At 44.3% G+C, this 20,143-nt stretch overlaps 1 non-coding gene across 1 annotated transcript; it reads right to left on the reverse strand.

Annotated features, from left to right (window-relative positions):
• Positions 1-3,439: 3,439 nt before the first annotated feature.
• On the reverse strand, positions 3,440-3,546 carry LOC115031578. The gene has a single exon (XR_003837258.1). It is a non-coding gene; the product is annotated as a U6 spliceosomal RNA (small nuclear RNA).
• Positions 3,547-20,143: the final 16,597 nt, after the last annotated feature.

Raw genomic sequence — 20,143 nt, forward strand, 5'->3', positions numbered from 1 at the left:
TCATGACACAGGGTACTGCTGCTAAGTTATCTCTTCATGGCTTCAATTCACATCTCTTCACATTATTGTACAGTTTTCTCCAAAAGAGAGGCAATCTCTTTCTCTATAATCCAAGCACCTGTCTGTCTGTCTGTCTGTCTGGTATCTACCTTATGTATCATTTGTGTATGTTATATCTATTAATAATTTTTCTATCTACCAACACACATACATGCACACACATATTTATAGTCTCTCCACAATCTATATCTATATCTATCACCTGCCCATCTGTATTCCTGCCTATCTATCTATCTATCTATCTATCTATCTATCTATCTATCTATCTATCTATCATCTATCTATCTATCTATTCTCTCCAATAAATAATCTATTTATCCATCTATCTTTCTATCATCTATCTAATCTCTCTAATAAATAATTATTAAATGAATTAATTCTTCAAGAACATGTAGGATGCATTTTGTACCCTATCAATGTTTGCTGAATGAATTATTGAACTGTCCATGCCAGCTTCTATTGTGTCCTAACAAGTATATCCATAAAGCATCATTGTCACAGGGCCTGAGTGGTTAGCAGTGACACTGTCCCCTCTCCTGCTTTGTCAGATCCTGCAAAAGGTCTTTGATGTAAAAATACCCAAACTGAAAACAGATGATGTGTCAAATCAGTAATTTAAACCATGAATCTGCACTTGTTTAAAGATGAACTTGTTTAGAAGAAAAATGAGAAAAATGCTTGTGTCTGTCCAACAGAGCCCTGGGTAAGAGCATCAATTTTGGTTCCTAGCAGGGCCAGGACATAATAGAAGGAAACTGCTGAGCTCAGCAGCTGAGGGAGCCACTCTTATTTTCACAAACACAGTTTCGGGGATGGTAATCGTATCTATTAGCAAGACTGACTTCACCGTGGGCCTGACAGAAAAATGAACTCCCCCACATTGCAAAATGAGCAAAGTGGAGATCGATAAATCATAAAATTAGTTGAGACATCATCTATCTTTCTTGGCTTCCCCTCTATTCTTGCCACGGTCCCCTGGGACACTAACTCATTTATTGCATTTTTATCGTTGGGAAAACACGTCAAGGTTTGGAGGTTGCATTCAGTTAGGAGAGCATGGGCAATAACGTGTGTCATTAATTAGGTAGTTTGGGGAGGTCAATTCAAATGACAGTCTCGACTGACTTTCATAAGTTGAGTTTCAGGACAATGTATGTGTCTTTATCAAAAAAGCAGTGTTATTGAAATATGCCCTGAGAGGGAGAGAGGAGGGACCTGTCTGCTCACTCTGGAGAAGCAATAAATTTAGGTACAAACTAGGTGGTCAGCTAGATGTGATCTGCATCGTCTGAACAGCCTTTCTCTTATCAGCATGTAATCTGAGTGAATGTGGGACACAACTGGGAGTGATGTGTTCATGTCACCTGGCAACGAGCTGCATGCTGGATCCCATGAGGAATACAATAAGCAGAGTTTTTTGAAATATTTTATTGTAGTGAGATACTTAGAATGAGGTGTGTATTCTTTAAATTATGATTTATTTTATTTTTACTTACCTACATGTGAGTGAATTTGCACTCAGAGCTCAGAGAAGGAATCAGCTTCCTCTGGTGCTGGAATTACAGGCTGCTTGATGTGGGCTCTGAGAACCAAACTCCAGTCTTCTACAAGAGCAGAGAGAGCTTTTCATGGCCAAGCCATATTTCTAGGCCAAGATGTGAGCTTTAAACAATTGTCAGTTGTTCCTTCCTGAAACAATTGTCAGTTGTTCCTTCCTGTGTTGTTGACTATAGGCACTGAAGACAGGTCTCTGCAATGCATCTTGCTTAACTGTAACTTTATACTGGTTATTTAGTGACCCCTCACCTTCTCTTTCTGGTTCCCAGAACCCCTAGTTCTACTCTAATTCCTGACTTTGCCTGCCTTAGCTACTCTACGTATGCCCTTGTGTTGACTGATTAATTTCACTTAGCATGTCATCTTCAAGGTTTAACCTAAATCTCACATTATTGACTATCCCTTTTAAGTCTGAGTAACATTCCATTGCATGTGCATATGACATGCTCCCCATCCATCCATTGATCCATCCATCGATCCATCGATCCATCCATCCATCCATCCATCCATCCATCCATCCATCCATCTGTTGATTGATATTTGGGTCATACCCTCTTCTCAACTCTGGTGGATAATGCTGTGATGACCATGGGAGTGATAACACCTCTATGTGAGTCATATCTCCATTCTTGATAAATATCCAGATGAGGCATCATTGGATCATATGGTAGACCCTTAAATTTTATTTTAGGAATCATTTTGTTTTCCAGGGTGGCTGTACCACCTTGCATTCGCACCAATGGTCTGTATGAATTAGCCACTTTTGTCGCATCTTGATAGCTTTGACTTAACATTTCACTGCAGTTTCCATTTTTCATTTGGTGATACTGGTTCATGCAGTTGGGTCCTTTACAAACCCACATTTGTGTTATGATTGATTAACTAAGAAAATGAGGGCCAGTGAGAGGGCTCAGTGGGTAAAGACACTTGCTACCAACCCATGCTATGACCCAAGTTCAATCCCCAAGCCTCAGTGGTAGAAAGGGAGAATCAATTCTCCCCCAAGCTGTCTTTTGGCCACACACATGTGCAAATAGTATGTGTGGGCACACACCATAAATAAATAGAGTATGTAGAAATCTAAACATTCATATACTGAACATTTGTCTTAGATAGGGTTTTACTGCTGTGAACAGACATTGTGGCTAGCTTACATGTTTAGAAGTTCAGTCCATTATCATCAAGGTTGGTTCATGGTAGTATCCAGACAGTCATGGTGCAGACAGAGCTGAGAGTTCTACATCTTCATCTGAAGGCTGCTAGTGGAAGACTGACTTCCAGGCAGCTAGGATGAGGGTGTTAAGCCCATGCCCACAGTGATACACCTACTCCAACAAGGCCACACTTCCTAATAGTGCCACTCCCTGGGCCGAGCATACACAAACCATCACATTAGACTGCACTAAAGAAATACATCAGAGATGATACAAACGAGAGGGAAGACAGTTAATGTTGGCAGCAGATTGAATACTGTTAGGATACCAGGTTATCCGATGGGAGATGAGGATCAGTCCCTATCAAGGACTCTTGGTCACAAACTACACAGTTTCATGGTCTCCCTTGGACTGGAGTTGTAGTTCTGCCATGACTTAAAAATAAGATATATTTTTATTATTTTAAACTATGTCCCATCCTCACCCCGTGTGTGTTCACGAGTACAGTGCTTAGGAGGCCAGGAGAGAACAGCAGTCTCTAGAGTGTGAGTTACTGGTGGTTGTAAGCTCACACTGTGGGTTCTGGGATCAGAACTTGGGTCCTTTGGAAGAACAGTATATACTGCTAACTGAGCCAGCATCCCAGTCCCTCCCATGACTTTTTAAATTAAAATATGGAATACTTCATGCATGTGCATGTCGTCCTTGCACAGGGGCTGTGCCGCTTCTTTCGACGTTGCTCCAGTTTTAGTATGTGAGCTGCCAAAGTGAGCACCCTCCCCGTGATTTTCATGCCCTGTGATATGGAAGATGATGGCTTGCGTTTGGGCCCAAGAGGCTCATGTTAAGATTTGGGTTATTTATGTCCTGTACCCAGGCTCTTTCTGTTTTCAATTTTTGTCTGTTTTCTGCAGACAGAGAACATGCACATCACTGCAAACCAGCACTTCTTTGACATGTGTCCTCAGAGCAGATGCTGGGCGCCTAGAGGCCAGAGGAATGGTGGGTTCAGTCCTGATAGTGTGCAGGCTTGCTGTGCGTGTTGAGAACAGGGAGCAGGGACTTTTAGTGGCTTTATTTAGCAGGATCATTACTTGTTCTTCCATATGCCATTCAGCAGGTGTCATATACTTTAAAACATTTTATTTTGCTTGTGTGAATAGTTTTAGATTTATAGAAAAGGTCTCAAATATAGCACAGAGAATTCCTGAATTCATCCTTCATCCGGCTTGCCCAAGATTAGTAGCATCATGTATCACCTGGGTATATTTGTCGAAAGTATGAAGTTAACACCAACACACTGCCCTTAACAAAGCTGTGGACTTCTTATGTGTTCTCATCCATCTCCTTTTTATCTTAAAAGTAAATTTTGTATCTTTTTTTCTGGGCTAGGAATGGGACTCAGAGCTGTGAGATTCCAGGCAGTCCTTCGACCACTGAGGTGTAGTCCCAACCTAGTCCATAAGACCCTTTTATTTTTGAGCCAAAGTCAAATTTAAGATATTACCTTGTACTTAGTAGTTTTACCTTAAATTAAAAAAATGATGTATTGTGCATTTATGTTTGTGTTGTACATATGTACAAATGTGGATGGGCCAGAGGGTGATGCTAGGTGTCTTTCTCAATTACTTTCCACCTTATTGTTTTGAGGTAGGGTCTCTCACTGAACCCGGAGCACATCAATGACTTGGCTAGGCTGGCTGGCCAGTGAGCTTCAGTGAGCTTCAGGAATCCATCGGAATTTGCCTCCCCAGTGGTGCGATTACAGGCATGTGACATCAGGCCTGGCTTATTAGTTGGCATGGAGGATCTAAGAAGAGTTCCTCATGAGTGAGTAAGAAGTGCTTTACCAACTGAGCCACCTCCCAGCCCCGCATTCGGTGCCTGGAAAAATAAAGAAAACACCACTTTAAATTCCTTCCAGGCAGTGCTCCTGTCGACTGCACCTGCCAGGACTCTCTTGATGTCCTTCTTTCTTGACCTCTGGAGAACTCTACTTTATTCCTCTTTTGTTTTCTCTATATTCAAAGAAACAGTTTTTTTTTCTTGTTTATCTTCCTATTATTTCATCCGGCTAATCTAAAGTAAATCCATGCCCTCCCTTTTTCTTCTTACAAAACACTGTAGTCTTTTCTGAACTGAACCTTGCTAACTGCACTGTACACACACACACACACACACACACACACACACACACACAGATGATGATGACTCCACATTCAGTCATCATTTTAGTGTGACGTTGTGGTTCTGTTCTTTCGCTTCTTCCCTTGGGATATCCGGACACTCCACGGTCCACGTCTTTTCTTAGGGTATCCAGGCTCCACTGAGCACAGGGTGGGAAAGGATGAAGCAAAGTCTGGAAGGGTGTGCCGGGGGCAGGTATGGAAGTGGGAGTATGGGGGGGAGGGAGTAGGATGACCGTGGAAGATGGGGTGAGGGTCGGATGAGGGTGGGGGAGAGGTGTCTCCGAACATTTCAATGTTACATCCCTTTAGTGTTACAACTCTTCAATGTTACAGCTCTTAGAAAACAGCTTTCTTAGTCCACAAGACAGCTTGAACTCTTTATTTGAAGTGAACCAGGACTATCAATCTTGGAAACTGGGTAGGGGGATCCTCTTAGGGAGAAGTTTCATTGGCTGAGGTTTAAGGTTCTGGGGATACCTCATTTGCATGGAAAAGTGTTCCAAGAGGTTGAACCTGTAATTTTGCCAAGGATTTCTTGACATATCTCAAGTAGAGTGTGGGGATTGGGCTCCCTAGATAAGGTAGAGGTGAGAAAGCCCCTCTGGGAAAGAGAGTCCTCCATTTTGTAAGGAGCTGAGGGGAGTTATCTGACATGGTAGACTTTGACCTTACGAAGCAGGGTTTCTCAATATAAGGTGAATGAGTTCTCTGTTGGATGTAAAGACCTTGCTTTGTTCAACCATCTCTGGTGATGGACAGTCCGGTTGTTTTTCTATTCATTGAGTATTATAAAACCAGCACAAGCCAGTGGTGGTTGTTTTGGAGGTCAAAAGGACACTGGCAGGGGAAAACACGATCGATCTTAGTTTAGAAGTCAGCAGAGCCTTTTCTAGAACCCTAAGACTTTTTTGGCCTCTTCCCTCAGGGCTTATCCCTTGGCGATGGCTGACTTGGAGGCAAGCTTTGAAGATTGTATCCTTAGTGATAAGCAAGGGACCCTGTAGCCAGGCCTCAGGGGTTTGCACTTGAATTTGCTTTGCAACAGTTGCTGAGAAAAAAGTAATTTATGGTAGCCAAGGAAATAGACTACAGTCGATACTGCCTTCTGCGCAGATCTTCTCTTGGAATAACTTATGAATCCCTTGCAGGCTTTATGGTCAGGCATAATTAGAGACATCTTCTACAGAGGCTGCACACTGCTCAGCAGGCTGGGGTGGTGGTGTACTGTGGAGGAGGCCTGGGGGATGTTTAAGAATAGAGGCAGGTGAGGTTGGATGGGGGGAGCATCTTTGTGCAGGAGAAGAATGAGGGATGTGAGGGGAGGTGGATGCAGGTTCCTATCCCTGTTATGCAACGTGTCAGCTGCCATCCTTCCAGAAAGTTCCCCGAGAGCTCTGCATCTCAGTTTCTTCACCTTTCAGATGGAGGCAAATATGTCCATGAAGTTTACAGGAGCTAAACAACATAACCCATCAGCAGAAAGCACAGAATGGAGGGCAGAGGCGTCACAGGGGAGGAGCTTTGGTCCTATAGGGGGAAATGGGGAGAAGTTCCACTCTTTGGCACCACTACTGGCTGTGTGCTAGGTCTTTACCTACTCGTGTTCAAGCTGCATGTGGGTCTCTGGCAGTAGGGCCTGGCACTATTTTATTTTATTTATTTAATTTCTTGTATATTCACCTACGCGTGGGTACTCATCTGTTGAGCCCTTGAATGTACATGCACTTTTCATGGCACTGAGGATAAGAAGAGGGATGAGCCACAGGCTCCACCCACTTGCATGCTGTTTGCATCCATTGTAACAGTTGACAGAAAGCACATACGCTAATATTGGTCAATTAGCCAGTTGCATTTATTTATTTATTTATTTATTTATTTATTTATTTATTTATTTATACTATTAATACTATTATTATTACTATTTTTTTTTTGAGACAGGGTTTCTCTGTATAGTCCTGGCTATCCTGGAACTCATTCTGTAGACCAGGCTGGCCTCGAACTCAGAAATCTGCCTGCCTCTGCCTCCCAAGTGCTGGAATTAAAGGTGAGCACCACCACTGCCTGACACATTTATTTATTTTTGTGTATGCGTTTGTGTGTGTGTCTGTGTGCTTGCACATGAGTATGTGTGCCTGTGATGGCCCAAGACTGATTGATTTTGGGAGTCTCCCACATGATCTACTAGTGAGTCAGGGGCGCTCATTTGAATCCAGACATGGGTATCATCTAGTTTCCCCAGTCAGCTTGCTCTGGGGAATCTGCATCCTCTCCTCCTAAGCATCGGGATTGCAGGTAGATTGACACACCCACCTGGCTTTACCTGGGAGCTGGGATCCAACCCCCTGCCCTCATACTGTGGGGCAAGTTCTTTACCCACGGGTCCATCTCCCCATCCCTCAATATTTTATTTGGAAGAATACCAGAGGTGATGTAGAACAGCAAGGGTTTGCCAGGGATTGAGGCACCTTTGCAGCACAGCAGCTTTCTTAGATGCATAATTTATATAAATCATAATTTTCCACATAAGGCATACAGTTCAGTGGATTTGGTATATTCACATAGTTGTGTAAACATGACCACATTAGGCCTTTGAACACTGCCATGACTCTGAAAAGAAATGCTCTGTCTATAACCAGGACACCCAATTTCTACTCCTTCCTTAGACTCTGAACCTGCTGAGGTGACCTCTGTGTCTGTGAGTTCTTTGCTACAGACACTTCATGGGAATGCTAACAGTATGTTAACATTCTCTGACTGGCTGCTGTCAGTGCGTAGGCTTCTAGGATCTGTCTAGGGAGCTGTGTGTACCAGTCCTCATGCCTTACTGATGCCAAGCATCTGTGTACAGACAGGACACATCCTAGTCTGTTTATCTATGATCAGTTAATGGACATGGCGGGTGTCCCCATCTTTCAGGTATTATGGACAATGCTATTAGAACATCAGTGTGTCTGTGGTTTTGTATATACATGTGTTGTGATGGTGGTTAGCTTTTTAATCATCAACTGGACACAACCTCCAATTGCCTGGGAAGAGAGTCTCAGTGGAAGGTTGTTAACATTGGGTTGGGGTGTGGAGCTATCTGGCTCAATGGCCCTTACTGGTTGCTTTGGTTATTGATGCTCAGGTAAAAGGACATGGAGGAAGGAAGTTTTCTCCTGTTTTGCTTGTCTGGTCTTCATGGTCCCTGGAAAGTCAATCAACTCTGTTGTGGCCACTGCTGATTCCTTTGCTGATATCAGAACCAGCTTTATTGGACTTCCAATATGAACCACAGACCAGTGGTTCCCCAGGAAACACCAGACTTCCAGCACCAGCTTATGACTGCTGATGCACCCAGCCTCATGGGCTTAGGAGCTACCAGGTCCCCATCTCTGTGGTGTGAGACAGCCACTGTTGGGCTACTCCAGCCACACTGTGTAAACCAATTTAAAAGTCTCCCTTTAATGTGCATTCATTCTGTTGACTCTGTTCCTCTAGAGCAGTGGTTCTCAACCTTCCCAATGCTGCAACCCTTTATACAGTTCTGCATGTTGTGGTCTCCCACAACCATAAAATTAGTTTCAATTTAGTAGTAATTTTGCTACTGTTATGAATTGTAATGTAAATATCTGATAAGCAGGACATCTGATATGTAACCCCTGTGAAAGGGGTTATTCAATGTCCCAAAGGGTTGTGACACACAGCCTGAGATTAACTGCTCTAGGGATCCCAGGCTAGTCATATGCATAGTAGACTTTTCATTACTGTGACAAAATGCTCAAAAACAACTTCAGAGAGGGAAATTTAGTCTGGTTCCCAGACTCAGAGGTATCAGCCATGGTAGATTGGTTCTATATTTCTGGGCTAGAGATGAGCATCATGGCTGAAGATAATGATGGGGTAGAGCTGTTGCTTTAGTTAGGGTTTCTATTGCTGTAAAGAGACACCATGACCAAGGTAACATTTAATCAGGGCTGGCTTATGTGTTCAGAGATTCAGTCCATTATCATGAAAGCAGAAGCATGGCAACTTTCAATCAGGTATGATGCAGGAAGAGCTGAGAGTTCTACATCTTGTTCTGAAGGCAAATAGGAGAAGACTGGCTTCCAGGCAGCTAGGAGGAGGGACTCAAAGGTTACCCCCACAGTGACATCTCATAGGCTTGTTCAGACACATGAGTCTGTGGCGGACCATATGTAATATACATTTAATTCAACTTCAAAAGTCCCATAGTTTATAATAGTCCTGGCAATGTCAAAGGTTCAAAGTTCAAAGTATCTTCTGAGATTCATGCAATCTCTAAACTGTAATTCCTTAAGAAATCAAAATAAAAAGGCAGATCACATGCCTCCAACATCATGCAGGATATACATTACAGTTTCAAGATGGCATGGTGAAGAAACACTGGACCAAAGCAAGAACAAAAGTCAGCCGGGCAAACTCTAAATGCAGTGTCCCATTTCTGATGTCAAAGTGCTCTTCAGATCTTCAACTTCTTCTTTCTCTTGCTGGTTCTATTGCCTGTCAGCAGGTTTCCTCAGTAGGTATTACATGGCTTTGACAGCTTTACCATCTTGGGTTCTTCAAGGCTACTTCAACTTTACAGCTTCTTGTTCCAATGTTTGGATCCATACACGATCTTCTGGGCTTCTCAAAAGGGCTTGACTCACTTCTCCAGCTCTGCCCTCTGTAGCACTCTAGGCTCTGGTTGACTCCACTCCACTGCTGCTGCTGCTGTTCTTAGTGATCATCTCATGGTACTGGCATCTCCAATATGCTGGGGTCTTCTGCTGCATCTAGGCTTCACCAATAGCCTCTCATAGGCTTTCTTGATGGTGCCAAGCCTCAACTCCTTTGCATGACCCCTTCAGTCCTAGGCTACCAACTGCAACTGAGGCTGTACCTTCACCAATGGCCTTTCATTGTCTCTCACAGTGCCAAACATCAGCTGCTTTCCATGACCTCTTCATGCCTTCAAAACCAGTACCACTTGGGTGACTCTTACACATTACCAAGTATAGCTGCAACCCTAGGTAGAAACTTGGCTATCTCTGGAACACAGCTTCTTTGTGCTCTCAGAAAACACTTCCCAGAATATTTCACCTCAGTGATATTGATCTCTTCTTAATCACCACAAATTTCGTAGCTCCAGCTAACCAGCATCAATTGTCCCAGTAGTCTCCTCTTGCCTATAAAGCCAGAGTCACAGGGCTGAAGCTGCCAAGATCTGCTGCTCATTGAGGCTGGAACAGCCCCCCTTCTATTACATCATCACCAGCTTTCTGTTTTCCAACTCTTCCACTGCCTAAGCTTGGCTGTCTTGGCTCTCTTGCTCTGTAGATTGACCTTGAACTCAGAGATCTGCCTGGCTCTGTTTTCTGAATGTTGGAATTAAAGGCATGTACCACCATGACTGAACTTAAGTTTTTTCTTCACTTAGATCTTGCTCTGTTGCAGGCTGGCCTTGAACTCAGAGATTTGCTTGCCTTTGTAAATAATAAGCTTAGCTGGGTGGGATTGGCCTTGAGGTCACCACTCTGTTAATCTGTTTGTCTCCTTGAACAAACAGCTCCTTTCTACTCCCTAGTGGCCCTTTAATACTTGATCCAAAAATTTTGCAGTTTTTCTTTTTAAGCTTGAAATGATTATTAAAATGCTCTTCATGAGAGTGAACCAGAGGACAAAGTCTATGCTGGGCTTTTCTGAGACTTCCTTTGTCCAAGGTGCCAGGTAGACTCTTTAGACAGGGCAAATACAGCCACATTCTTTACCAAATGATCACAAATAGTCTCTAGGCCTGTGATTGTTTGTATATGCTTGGTCCAGGGAGTGGCACTGTTAGGAGGTGTAGCCTTGTTGGAGTAGGTGTGCCACTGTGGGCTTTAATACCATAACTAAGATAAGGCCATATAGTAACAGTCTTCTCCTTTGAAACCTCTTGAGTCAGGCCCCACATAGTTCAAATCATCATCAGCACCAATGTCTTCCATATTCCTACTAGGATGGTTCATTAAGTCCCAGTTCAAGCATTCCACTGCTTTACAAATCCAAAGTCCCAAAATCCACATTCCTCCAAACAAGAACATGATCAGGCTTATCACAGCAATACCCCACTTCTGGTACCAACTTCTGTCTTAGTTTGGGTTTCCATTGCTGAAAAGAGACATCATGACCAAGGCAAGTCTTATAAAGGACATTTAATTGGGGCCGGCTTACAGATTCAGAGGTTCTGTCCATTAACTTCAAGGTGGGAGCATGGAGCTTCCAGGCAGGCATGGCGCAGGAGGAGCTGAGAGTTTTATATCTTGTTCTGAAGACAAATCAGAGAAGACTGGCTTCCAGGCAGCTAGTAGGGGGTCTCAAAGCCATCCCCAACAGTGACACACTTCCTCCAACAAGGCTATATCTCCCAGTAGTGCCACTCCCAGGGCCAAGCATATTCAAATCACCACAGCTATCCACCTCATATTACCAAGGGGAAGGTATATTGTTCTAGAACACTCAGTGACCTACTGCCTCCCACTAGGCCCCATTTGAGCATTTTTACACTGCTTTTCCACAAAGCACTGCTGTTTGGAAACCAAATATTCAGAGCATGAGTCTATGGAGAACATTTCCTATTTAAACCAGAACAATAGGTTTCTTAAATATTCTTCTTTTATTTAATAATCTTAAAATTATATTATTTTAGTGTGTGTGTGCATGTGTGTGCAAATGTGCAAATATGTACACATGTAAGCACACATTTATAGATTAGAGTTCAACTCTTGGGAGTTGGTTCTTCTACCATGTTAGAACTGGGGATTGAACTCTGGTCACCAGGAACCTACATCTTACTGTCTCTGGTTTTAACACTTACTAATATGTACTTATGCTGTAATCTCTGGATTCCCCTGAGGCTGCCAATTTTACTTTCTACAGTGGTGGCACCATTACATCCTCACCAGCAGACTGTTGATAGTTTGGATTCCCGGTGTGGTCACCAACACACTTTTCTCTTCTTTATCTTCTCCATCCTGGTGTTAGAAAAAGATATGTCTTTGCCAGCTGGACTCACCTTTCCCCCATAGCTTACGGCATTGAGCATCTTTTCCCATGCTTGTTGGTGATGCCTGTTACATGACTCTCCCTCTTGTGGGCTCTACATTTGGGGAAAGCAGAGATCAGACAGTAAAGCTCTGTGGAGGAAGGCCTACATCCAGGAGGGCTTAAACTTTCCACTGGCCTTCCCGACAGAGTGTGAGTCCCTGTGAGTCTGGGCAGGAGGGACAGGAGTGTAGAGAGCCCAGGGAGAGAGTGTTGCAGGTTCAGGCCAGAGATAGAGGACATCTGAACAGGGGCTGGACTCAGGCTATTGGGAGAACGGGGTAAAAAAGGCATGAAAGCCTCAGACAATGAGATGTTCCATTTTAGTGTCAGAAGTGAGGAAGACCTCTGTTAGGAGTAAAAAAAAAAGATGGGGTCACCAGTATGGAAGCCAGAGCAGATCTTCTCCCACCTAAATATTGCACATCTATCTATTTTCACTTACATTGAGCATGTGTCACCACACGTGTGAAAGTTGGAGGACAGCTTATTGTGGTCAGTTCTCTGCTTCCATCCTGTGGGTCCCAGGGATTGATCTCAGATATGTTAGTCTTGGCAGCAAACACCTTACCTGCTGATCCATCTCTTGTGCTCTAGACCATTCCTTTTTTGTCTTCATAGTTTGTCTGTAAGTCCAAAGAGCAATCCTTTGTTTGTGTAGGGATAAAGGAAGTGGATGAGCTCACCTCAATAGCTATTGACTTTGTGTCCAGTACATTACCTGTATTGTTATTTACATTGGGCTCATTCACTATGACACAGTCCTATTTATCTTTATCTTGCTATTACTATCTTCCTACTTGCTCAACCTTGGGGGGGCTCATGCAATAACGGTGGGTTAACTGCCCCCCATCCTTTTTCTCACCAGTTGCACCCCCACTGTAGGCCACGTGTTGTACATATTGCTTTTTGTTATTTCTGCCCTTCCAATCCCTCGTGAGGGTCTGATCCCAAATGGCAGGCGCTTTTCCTCCCCAAGCGACTTGTCTGACTGAGGACTCAGTCCGTTTATGGCCTAGGGAGGTGTGATGGATAGCTTTAATTATTGACTCGATGCTGTACAGACTCACCCGGGGGCGAGAGTTTCATTGAGGGGATTGACCTGCCAGCAGGTCTGTGAGGGATTCTCTTGATTGTTAGCTGAGGTGGGAAGACCTAGCTGGAATGTGGGATGCACCATTTCACTGGCCGGGCCCTTAATGGCATGAGAGCAGAAAGGCTGAGCGTGAGTACATAGGCAGCGTGGGCAGATTCGTTCCCCTCCGCTCTTGGCTTTGCATGCGTTCCTGCCCCGACTTTCCCTTAACGATGGACTATAGACTGGAATTGTGAGCCAAATAAGCCCTCCCTTCCAGCTAAGTTTCTTTTTGCTAGAATACCTTTTGTCACAGCAAAAGATGCAAAGCCAAGAGTCAAGAGAATAGTGTTTTTTGTTTGCTTCATGTTCTATGCCAGTTTATACAGTTTTTCTTATTTAATCCTCTGTTCACCGAGTGTTGGCACGGTAATCTTTGCTTTGCAAATAAAGAAAAAAAATTGCCCAGAACTACCCAGCTACGGAAGTGACTTGGTCTGCACACAAATCCCATGAGTTCTTGGCGGAGTCTCTGGCCTCAACAGAGTCCTTCACAGATGGCCAGCTAGAACCCAGAGAGGAAACTTCTGCTGGTCTGAGAGAGCCTGCAGTGCCGACCTCTGCTCCTAGATGGCGCTCAAGGCTCAGCTTCCAGGCCACACCGGGGGCTTCAGCCCCTAAGGCTTCTGTCTAAGACAAGCTGTGGAGTTTCTGCAACTATTTCAGGAAAGGAAGAAGCCTGTGTTGGAATCATTGTTCTGATTTTGTTTCCGTTTGCAAAGCCAGTCTTTCGTCTCTAAGCCTGCAGTTTATATGTAGCCATGCTAGACTGACAAGCTGAAGCCTGTGTGAGAGAGTGGGCAGACATCCCAAGTAGAAAATGAGGTAAATAGCGCTGTCTTCTGACCCTGTAATCAAAGTTGGCAAGACTTTGTAGATGTCAGCAGACCCTCCCCTGACCAGGGAAGAGAAACCTTTATCAGCAGAGGTGGGAAGAGCCTGTCATTTGGAGTCTGACCCCTTATTTTGTGGAGCTGAAGAGGAATGGCTGTGTCACTGGACTCGGTTCGGGGGTTCCAGCGGGATTTTAAGCACCTTCTGCCTAGAGTGGGTGGGGTTAATGGGCACAGATGAGCGCAGCAGCTGGGCCCACAATGTGGGGAGGGACAAGAAGTTGGAGGTGCCTTTCTCTGTGGAGGCGGCAGTTACTCAGCCGCCTCCTTGGGGAGATGATGTATGATCTAGATTTTTAAAAATCCTTAATGTTTACTTGATGTTAACTCCCAGTAAAAGAAAGTAAAAATGGTGTAGGTAAGGAAGAAGAAAAGAAAAACGTTAAGCAGAGTACAGGAGTCTTTGAGGGAAACTGAGGCGTCTTAGGTCAGTATCCCAGGAGGAAGGTAGATGGCAGCCAGACAAGGGCATGCCAGCTTGGAATGGTATTGGTAGCTGACTGGATGGATATTGGGCATAGCTGGCTCCACTTTTAGAGAAGTAGATGGGTAAGACCTGCCATTTTAAATTCCCATTTCCCCCTCAAAATCGTTCTAAGTGTGGGCATCCTCTTCCTGCTTCGTTGAGATTTGATCTCCAATTCTGAGTCTCTCCAAGCCTACTTTTGATTTCTCTTTATTTAAAAAAAAATATTTTTATTTATGGTTGTGTGTGTGTGTGTTTGTGTGTGTTTGTGGTTAATGTGAACCTGGGTGCAGTTCCCATGGAGACCAGAAGAGGGCATTAGATTCCCTCCTGGATCTGGAGTTCTCCGCAAGAGTAGTAAAACACACCCACTTAGCCACTGAACTATCTCTCTAGCCCCATTCTTCTGAGTGTTTTCTTTGCTTGGATCTCCAGAAAGCTTAGCACCTGGTTGGAGTCCAGATGCCTAAAACTTGGGCAGAGCCCAGTGCCCTTCCTTCACGGCTGTATCTCTCTCCCCTTGCTCTTTCTTTTCCCTCGTATATATTTCCCTGGCTTTGTCTTTCGGTTACATTTTCCAGTTTGATTGTGCAGCACACACTGTTGGAGGGAGCCTGAACGCTGAATGCTTCAGGACAGCAGGGATATGCTGGTTGCATGAGCTGGGGGTAGAGAGGCTTTGATTGGAGACAGTGCTCCTTCCCCTCTGCCTACTCCCATGTCCTGGAGGAGCAAGAAAGGGGTAACACAGCATTTGTTTTCTTTTAACCCTCTCTCTGTATTGGCTTTGAGCCTTGTGATTAGAGGTACACAGACTGACAGATGTCCTTCACGGGCTGCTTAGTGACATCACAGGCAGAACGTGATAGCAGGAGCTAGCATGTATCTCAAATGGCCTTCACTGTGCTCTGCAGACAAGTGAAACAAACTCAATATCTGGGAGAAGTAGGTGAACCCAACTCCCAACCTCTCAGAGAAGTTTGCCAGTTTCTATTTATTCCCAGACAGTGGTGCTGGTGGGAGCTGTGGGGGCACCTGGAATAGCCCGATGGTGCCAAACAGCAACGGCGTTCGGCTCAGCCTCTTTGTGGGCAAAGGAGTTGCATGGCAGGTCCAAAAGAGCTCGCTGGACTCTAATGTCAAATGTAGAGAGGCTCAGAGCTCAGATGCCTCGGGTGGAGCAGCAGGCACGGTGGGAGAGAGGGGTTGCCCGTTGCAGACCACCACATACAGTAGGCTTATGCTGTCATTGGCACAGGGGAAGGTCATCCAGAATGCAAGCGCATGTCTTCAGGAATCTAGCAATTTTTTTTTTCTTGAAATAGATTCCACTGAAGTGTGTACATGTGTGTGAGACAAGGTGTGTTCAAGATATTCACTATCATGTCATTTGTGATAGTGAAAAAATGGGGGCCAGATATGGTATACACAAATTAACCTCAGTACTCAGGAGGCTGAGGTAGAGGTGGAAACGGGAGGTGGGGGGAACAGAGAGGGGGACCTGGGGGCTAGAGTGGGGTGGGGGCGGGGCGGGGCGGGGCGGAGGCAGAGGCAGGTGGATTTCTATGAGTTTGAGACTATTCTGATCTATGTGGTTAGTTACAGGGGCAGCTAGGGCGACATAGTAAGATTCTGTCTCAAAAAAAGTGCGAGTACCGTAAGTCGTCATTACTAAGGGAGAACACAAGTTATGGCCTCTATCCATACTAGTGAATGCTATATGCTAATAGTAAATGCCCCCCCAGCACATCAAGCTCACATTATAGATGCATATGTGTATACACATTTACTACATACACTTTATACTGCATAACTACATAAATACACAATACAAAAATTTATATAAGTTAAATGCATATTTGTAAATGTATCTATATCACGTATGCATATCAATGTCTATAGTTTAAGTAGGTGTGTAAATATGGGCTTTATTAGTTAATGTGGTGATTACTTTTAATTGTCAACTTCAGATAACCTAGGATTAATTATACTCACTTGGGAAGAGAGTCTTAACGAGGGATTTCTGGATCAGGTTGGCCTGTGGTGTTAGTGGGGATTGTCTTGATGGCTTAATTAGTACAGTAAGGCCCACGTGCTGTGACCCACGTGCTGTGACCCACTGCTGACATTTATTCTTATACCCTCAGGGAAGTGCAGCTTTCAACCCTGTCTTAGTTACTCAAAAAAAAACCCCAGAACCCTTTTTTATTGATTTTTTTGTGAATTTCACATCATGCACTCCAATCCCACTCATCTCCCCGGCCTCTCATATCTGCTCTCTGCCCTTACAACCTCCTCTGCAAAAGTAAACAATAAACAAAAACAACAACAACAACCCATCTTGTTGTGTAAGTTGTGCTGTGTCACACGGTATACCCTTTTGTTCAAACATTTTTGCTTGCAATGAGTCATTGGTCTGGTATGAGGCCTCTGGCATCTGCTACCCTATCAATACTGCTCCTCACTTGGACTCCTCTTGGATAACCTGTTGTTGCCCTGTGTCATGGAGATCCTGCAGCTTTGGATCTGCAGGATGGGCCTTTCATTCACTCCAGCAATTCATAGATAAGGTAGATGTTGGGGTGGGCCAACTCAAAGCCCTGGATTTGGGCCTGGCTGGTAGCTGAGTTGGTCAGCCCACCAGCTCTCCTGCACCCACACCACCAGGGTGAGCTCTCCAGCACTGCCCTTGCTAGTTCACCCAATGCAGGGTGGGCTCTCTCACTCTCATACTCTTAGGTGCCTCACAGCTCACTCTTGCCAATGCCACCAGGGCCAGCTCTACTGTGCTGCCCAGGGGAGGTACAGGGCCCCACTCTTCCAAGTGCTGCCGAGGGCCAGGGGGCAGCCCTGCACATCCCTTAGACATAAATATGGTCCCATGAGGCAGCCTGGGTCAGGACATCCACATGGCCTTTGGTGGTAACATGGGTCATGGGCATTGACACAGACCCTGCTGCTGCATGACCATGGTGGACTCAGAGATGCGCCTCACAGCTGTATAGGACAGGACTTCACCATGGCCTCAGGTGGCAATGCAGGCTACTCACATCAGGCTGTTCCTCTCCATCCTCCAGTTCTGCCTCTCTTCACTGTGCTCAAACCACTTTGCTTCTCTTTCTCTCCCATCTGTCTACCACCCACTTATACATCATAGTGGCTCCCTTTGTAGGCAGGTACATGGCAGGGGGCAGGCCTCTGGGTGTCTTCTACTGCCTTCCCCCATAGAGGAGGGTGGGCCTTAATTACTATTCTATTGCTATGATGAGATACCAAGACCAAGGCAACTTATAAAAGAAAGTATTTAATTGGCTTACAGTTTCAGGGTGTTAGAGTCCATAATGTTGGAGCAAAGACATAGCAGCAGGAACAGTTGATAGCCCACATCTTCATCCACAAGCAGGAGTCAGAGGGAGAGACACTGGGAACAGCAATAATCTTTTGAAACCTTAAAGCCCATCCCCAGTGACACACCTCCTCCCACAAGGCCACACCTCCTAATCCTTCCCAAACAGCTCCACCAACTAGTAACTAAACATACAAATGTATGTGCCTATGGGGGCCATTTCCATTCAAACCATCACAGCCTTCTTATTGCAACAGATGGAGACCATCATGGAAAATTACAACTAGTCAAAATTCAGAGAAGAGAAGACTGTGGGGTGCCTAGTCCTAGTTGATACATGTACAACACAACTCCTACACCTAAGGCTCAGGGAACATCTAAGAAGACTGGGTGGAAAGACTGTAAGGGCCAGGAGAGCAGCATGCCCGTGGTGACACTGTTTTCTACACAAAACAGGGACACAAAACTATGACATCTCAACGATATGGCTGTCTAAACAAGGCCTGCATAATGATCACACCTATTGACTTACCAACAGAAACAGGAGAAAGTTCACAAGGCACAATCACAGATTAGGAGCTACAAGAAATCAATGGCTACTGAGGGAGAATCAACCTGGTAAATTATCTAATCCCAAGCAGTTAGTCCTATTTTGGTATGTATGTATGTATGTATGTATGTATGTATGTATGTATTCATGTATGTGTAATAGGTTATATATAGGTCATGAATCCTAGAGGGGGAGGGAGGCAGCACCTGGAGAGGCAGAATGACAGGTAGAAATTACGGAAATACAGTGTGCTCATGGGAAACTCTTTAAAGTATCCATTTGAAAACAGTAGAAAATTTCCCCTGTCCACATTAACATATCCATTGATATTGCCTTTGTTCGGGTCTAGTTTATGACCTTCTGGGAGAGGCTGTTTCACCACAGACTTCCTGGTATGTTGTCTCTTACACTCTTTCCACCTTCTCTCCCTTGATGTTCCCTGAGAAACAGATGCAGTAGCTGTGCTGGATCCACCAGGGCTGGACTCACCATGATCCATTGATCTCAGCCTTATGTGTGGTTGTGGTAGTCTGTGATGGTCTCCATCGCTGTAAAGAGAGGCTTCTCTGAGGAGGGGTGGTAGCTACAGTTATCTGTGTGTAGAAGATGTGATTAAGAATGCAGTAAGGAGTTATGCTGGTCTAGCATAATTCTAGCAGCAGTAGATTAAAGAGTAGAGAAAGCTAGCTGAGTGTTTAGCATGTGTGCATCCCAGTCTCTCTGCTCTTGACTGGATGTGATGTGACCAGCTCTCTCAAGATCCTGCCATGTGACTGCCTTGGAGTGATGGGCTGTGACCTGGAACTGTAAACCCTTTCTCCTTCAAATCTGTTTTTTTTTTCCAGTTTATTTTATTACAGAATAGAAACAAAGTTAACTACATACACATATTATATACAGACATATGGAAATGTATGTGATTTATAGTCTGCATTTAACTTTGTTTTCTATATTAAGTGTACATATGTATTTATCTATAGTTAATACCTATAATGAATGTACACATATATAGTAATATAGTATATATATTGCATGTAGCTGAATAGTTTATGTATGTAATATATAGCTATGGTTATACACACCTATAAATTTTGTTAATTATAATCATCTATACTGTTACCTTTATATAAACATATTTATAATATATAAATACTCATAGCATATATTAAATGGAACATGATATTAAACTAAAATATTTTTCTATACTATTCTGGTTTTCCATATGTAATGATTGCACTGTATAGTAAGAGAACTCTCTATGTGTATATCTACATATATAGGTAGTTGTAGTGTGTGTGACATTATTTATGTACAGTAAGCACCTCTGTGCTCCACGAGAAGGTCCGTAGGTTGCAGGCTGCATGCTCAGCCACTGACAATAGAAAGCTATTATCTGAGGTCTGGGGCATAAGATCTGGGATCACTCTTAGAACAGGAGCTGTGGTCAATGAGCGAATGTTCAGCAAGTGCTGGAGACGCCATTGTGCCAGCAGCTAGCCCCTCAGTTCTTGGATCCTGGAAGGGAGGGGCGTGGAATTCACCTGAAGCTGCTGAGTAGGAGAATGGAAGACCTTTATCTTAACAGCTGTTCCTGGCACACTCAGGCTCTGTGAAGGTCTAGCTTTGTTGTCTTGGGCCATATTACAGGGGGGCAGGGGGGGTGGAAGGGAGAGAGAGAGAGAGAGAGAGAGAGAGAGAGAGAGAGAGAGAGAGAGAGAGAGAGAG

The sequence above is a fragment of the Mus caroli genome, chromosome 7 (assembly GCF_900094665.2).
Source record: "Mus caroli chromosome 7, CAROLI_EIJ_v1.1, whole genome shotgun sequence".
NCBI lineage: Eukaryota > Metazoa > Chordata > Mammalia > Rodentia > Muridae > Mus > Mus caroli.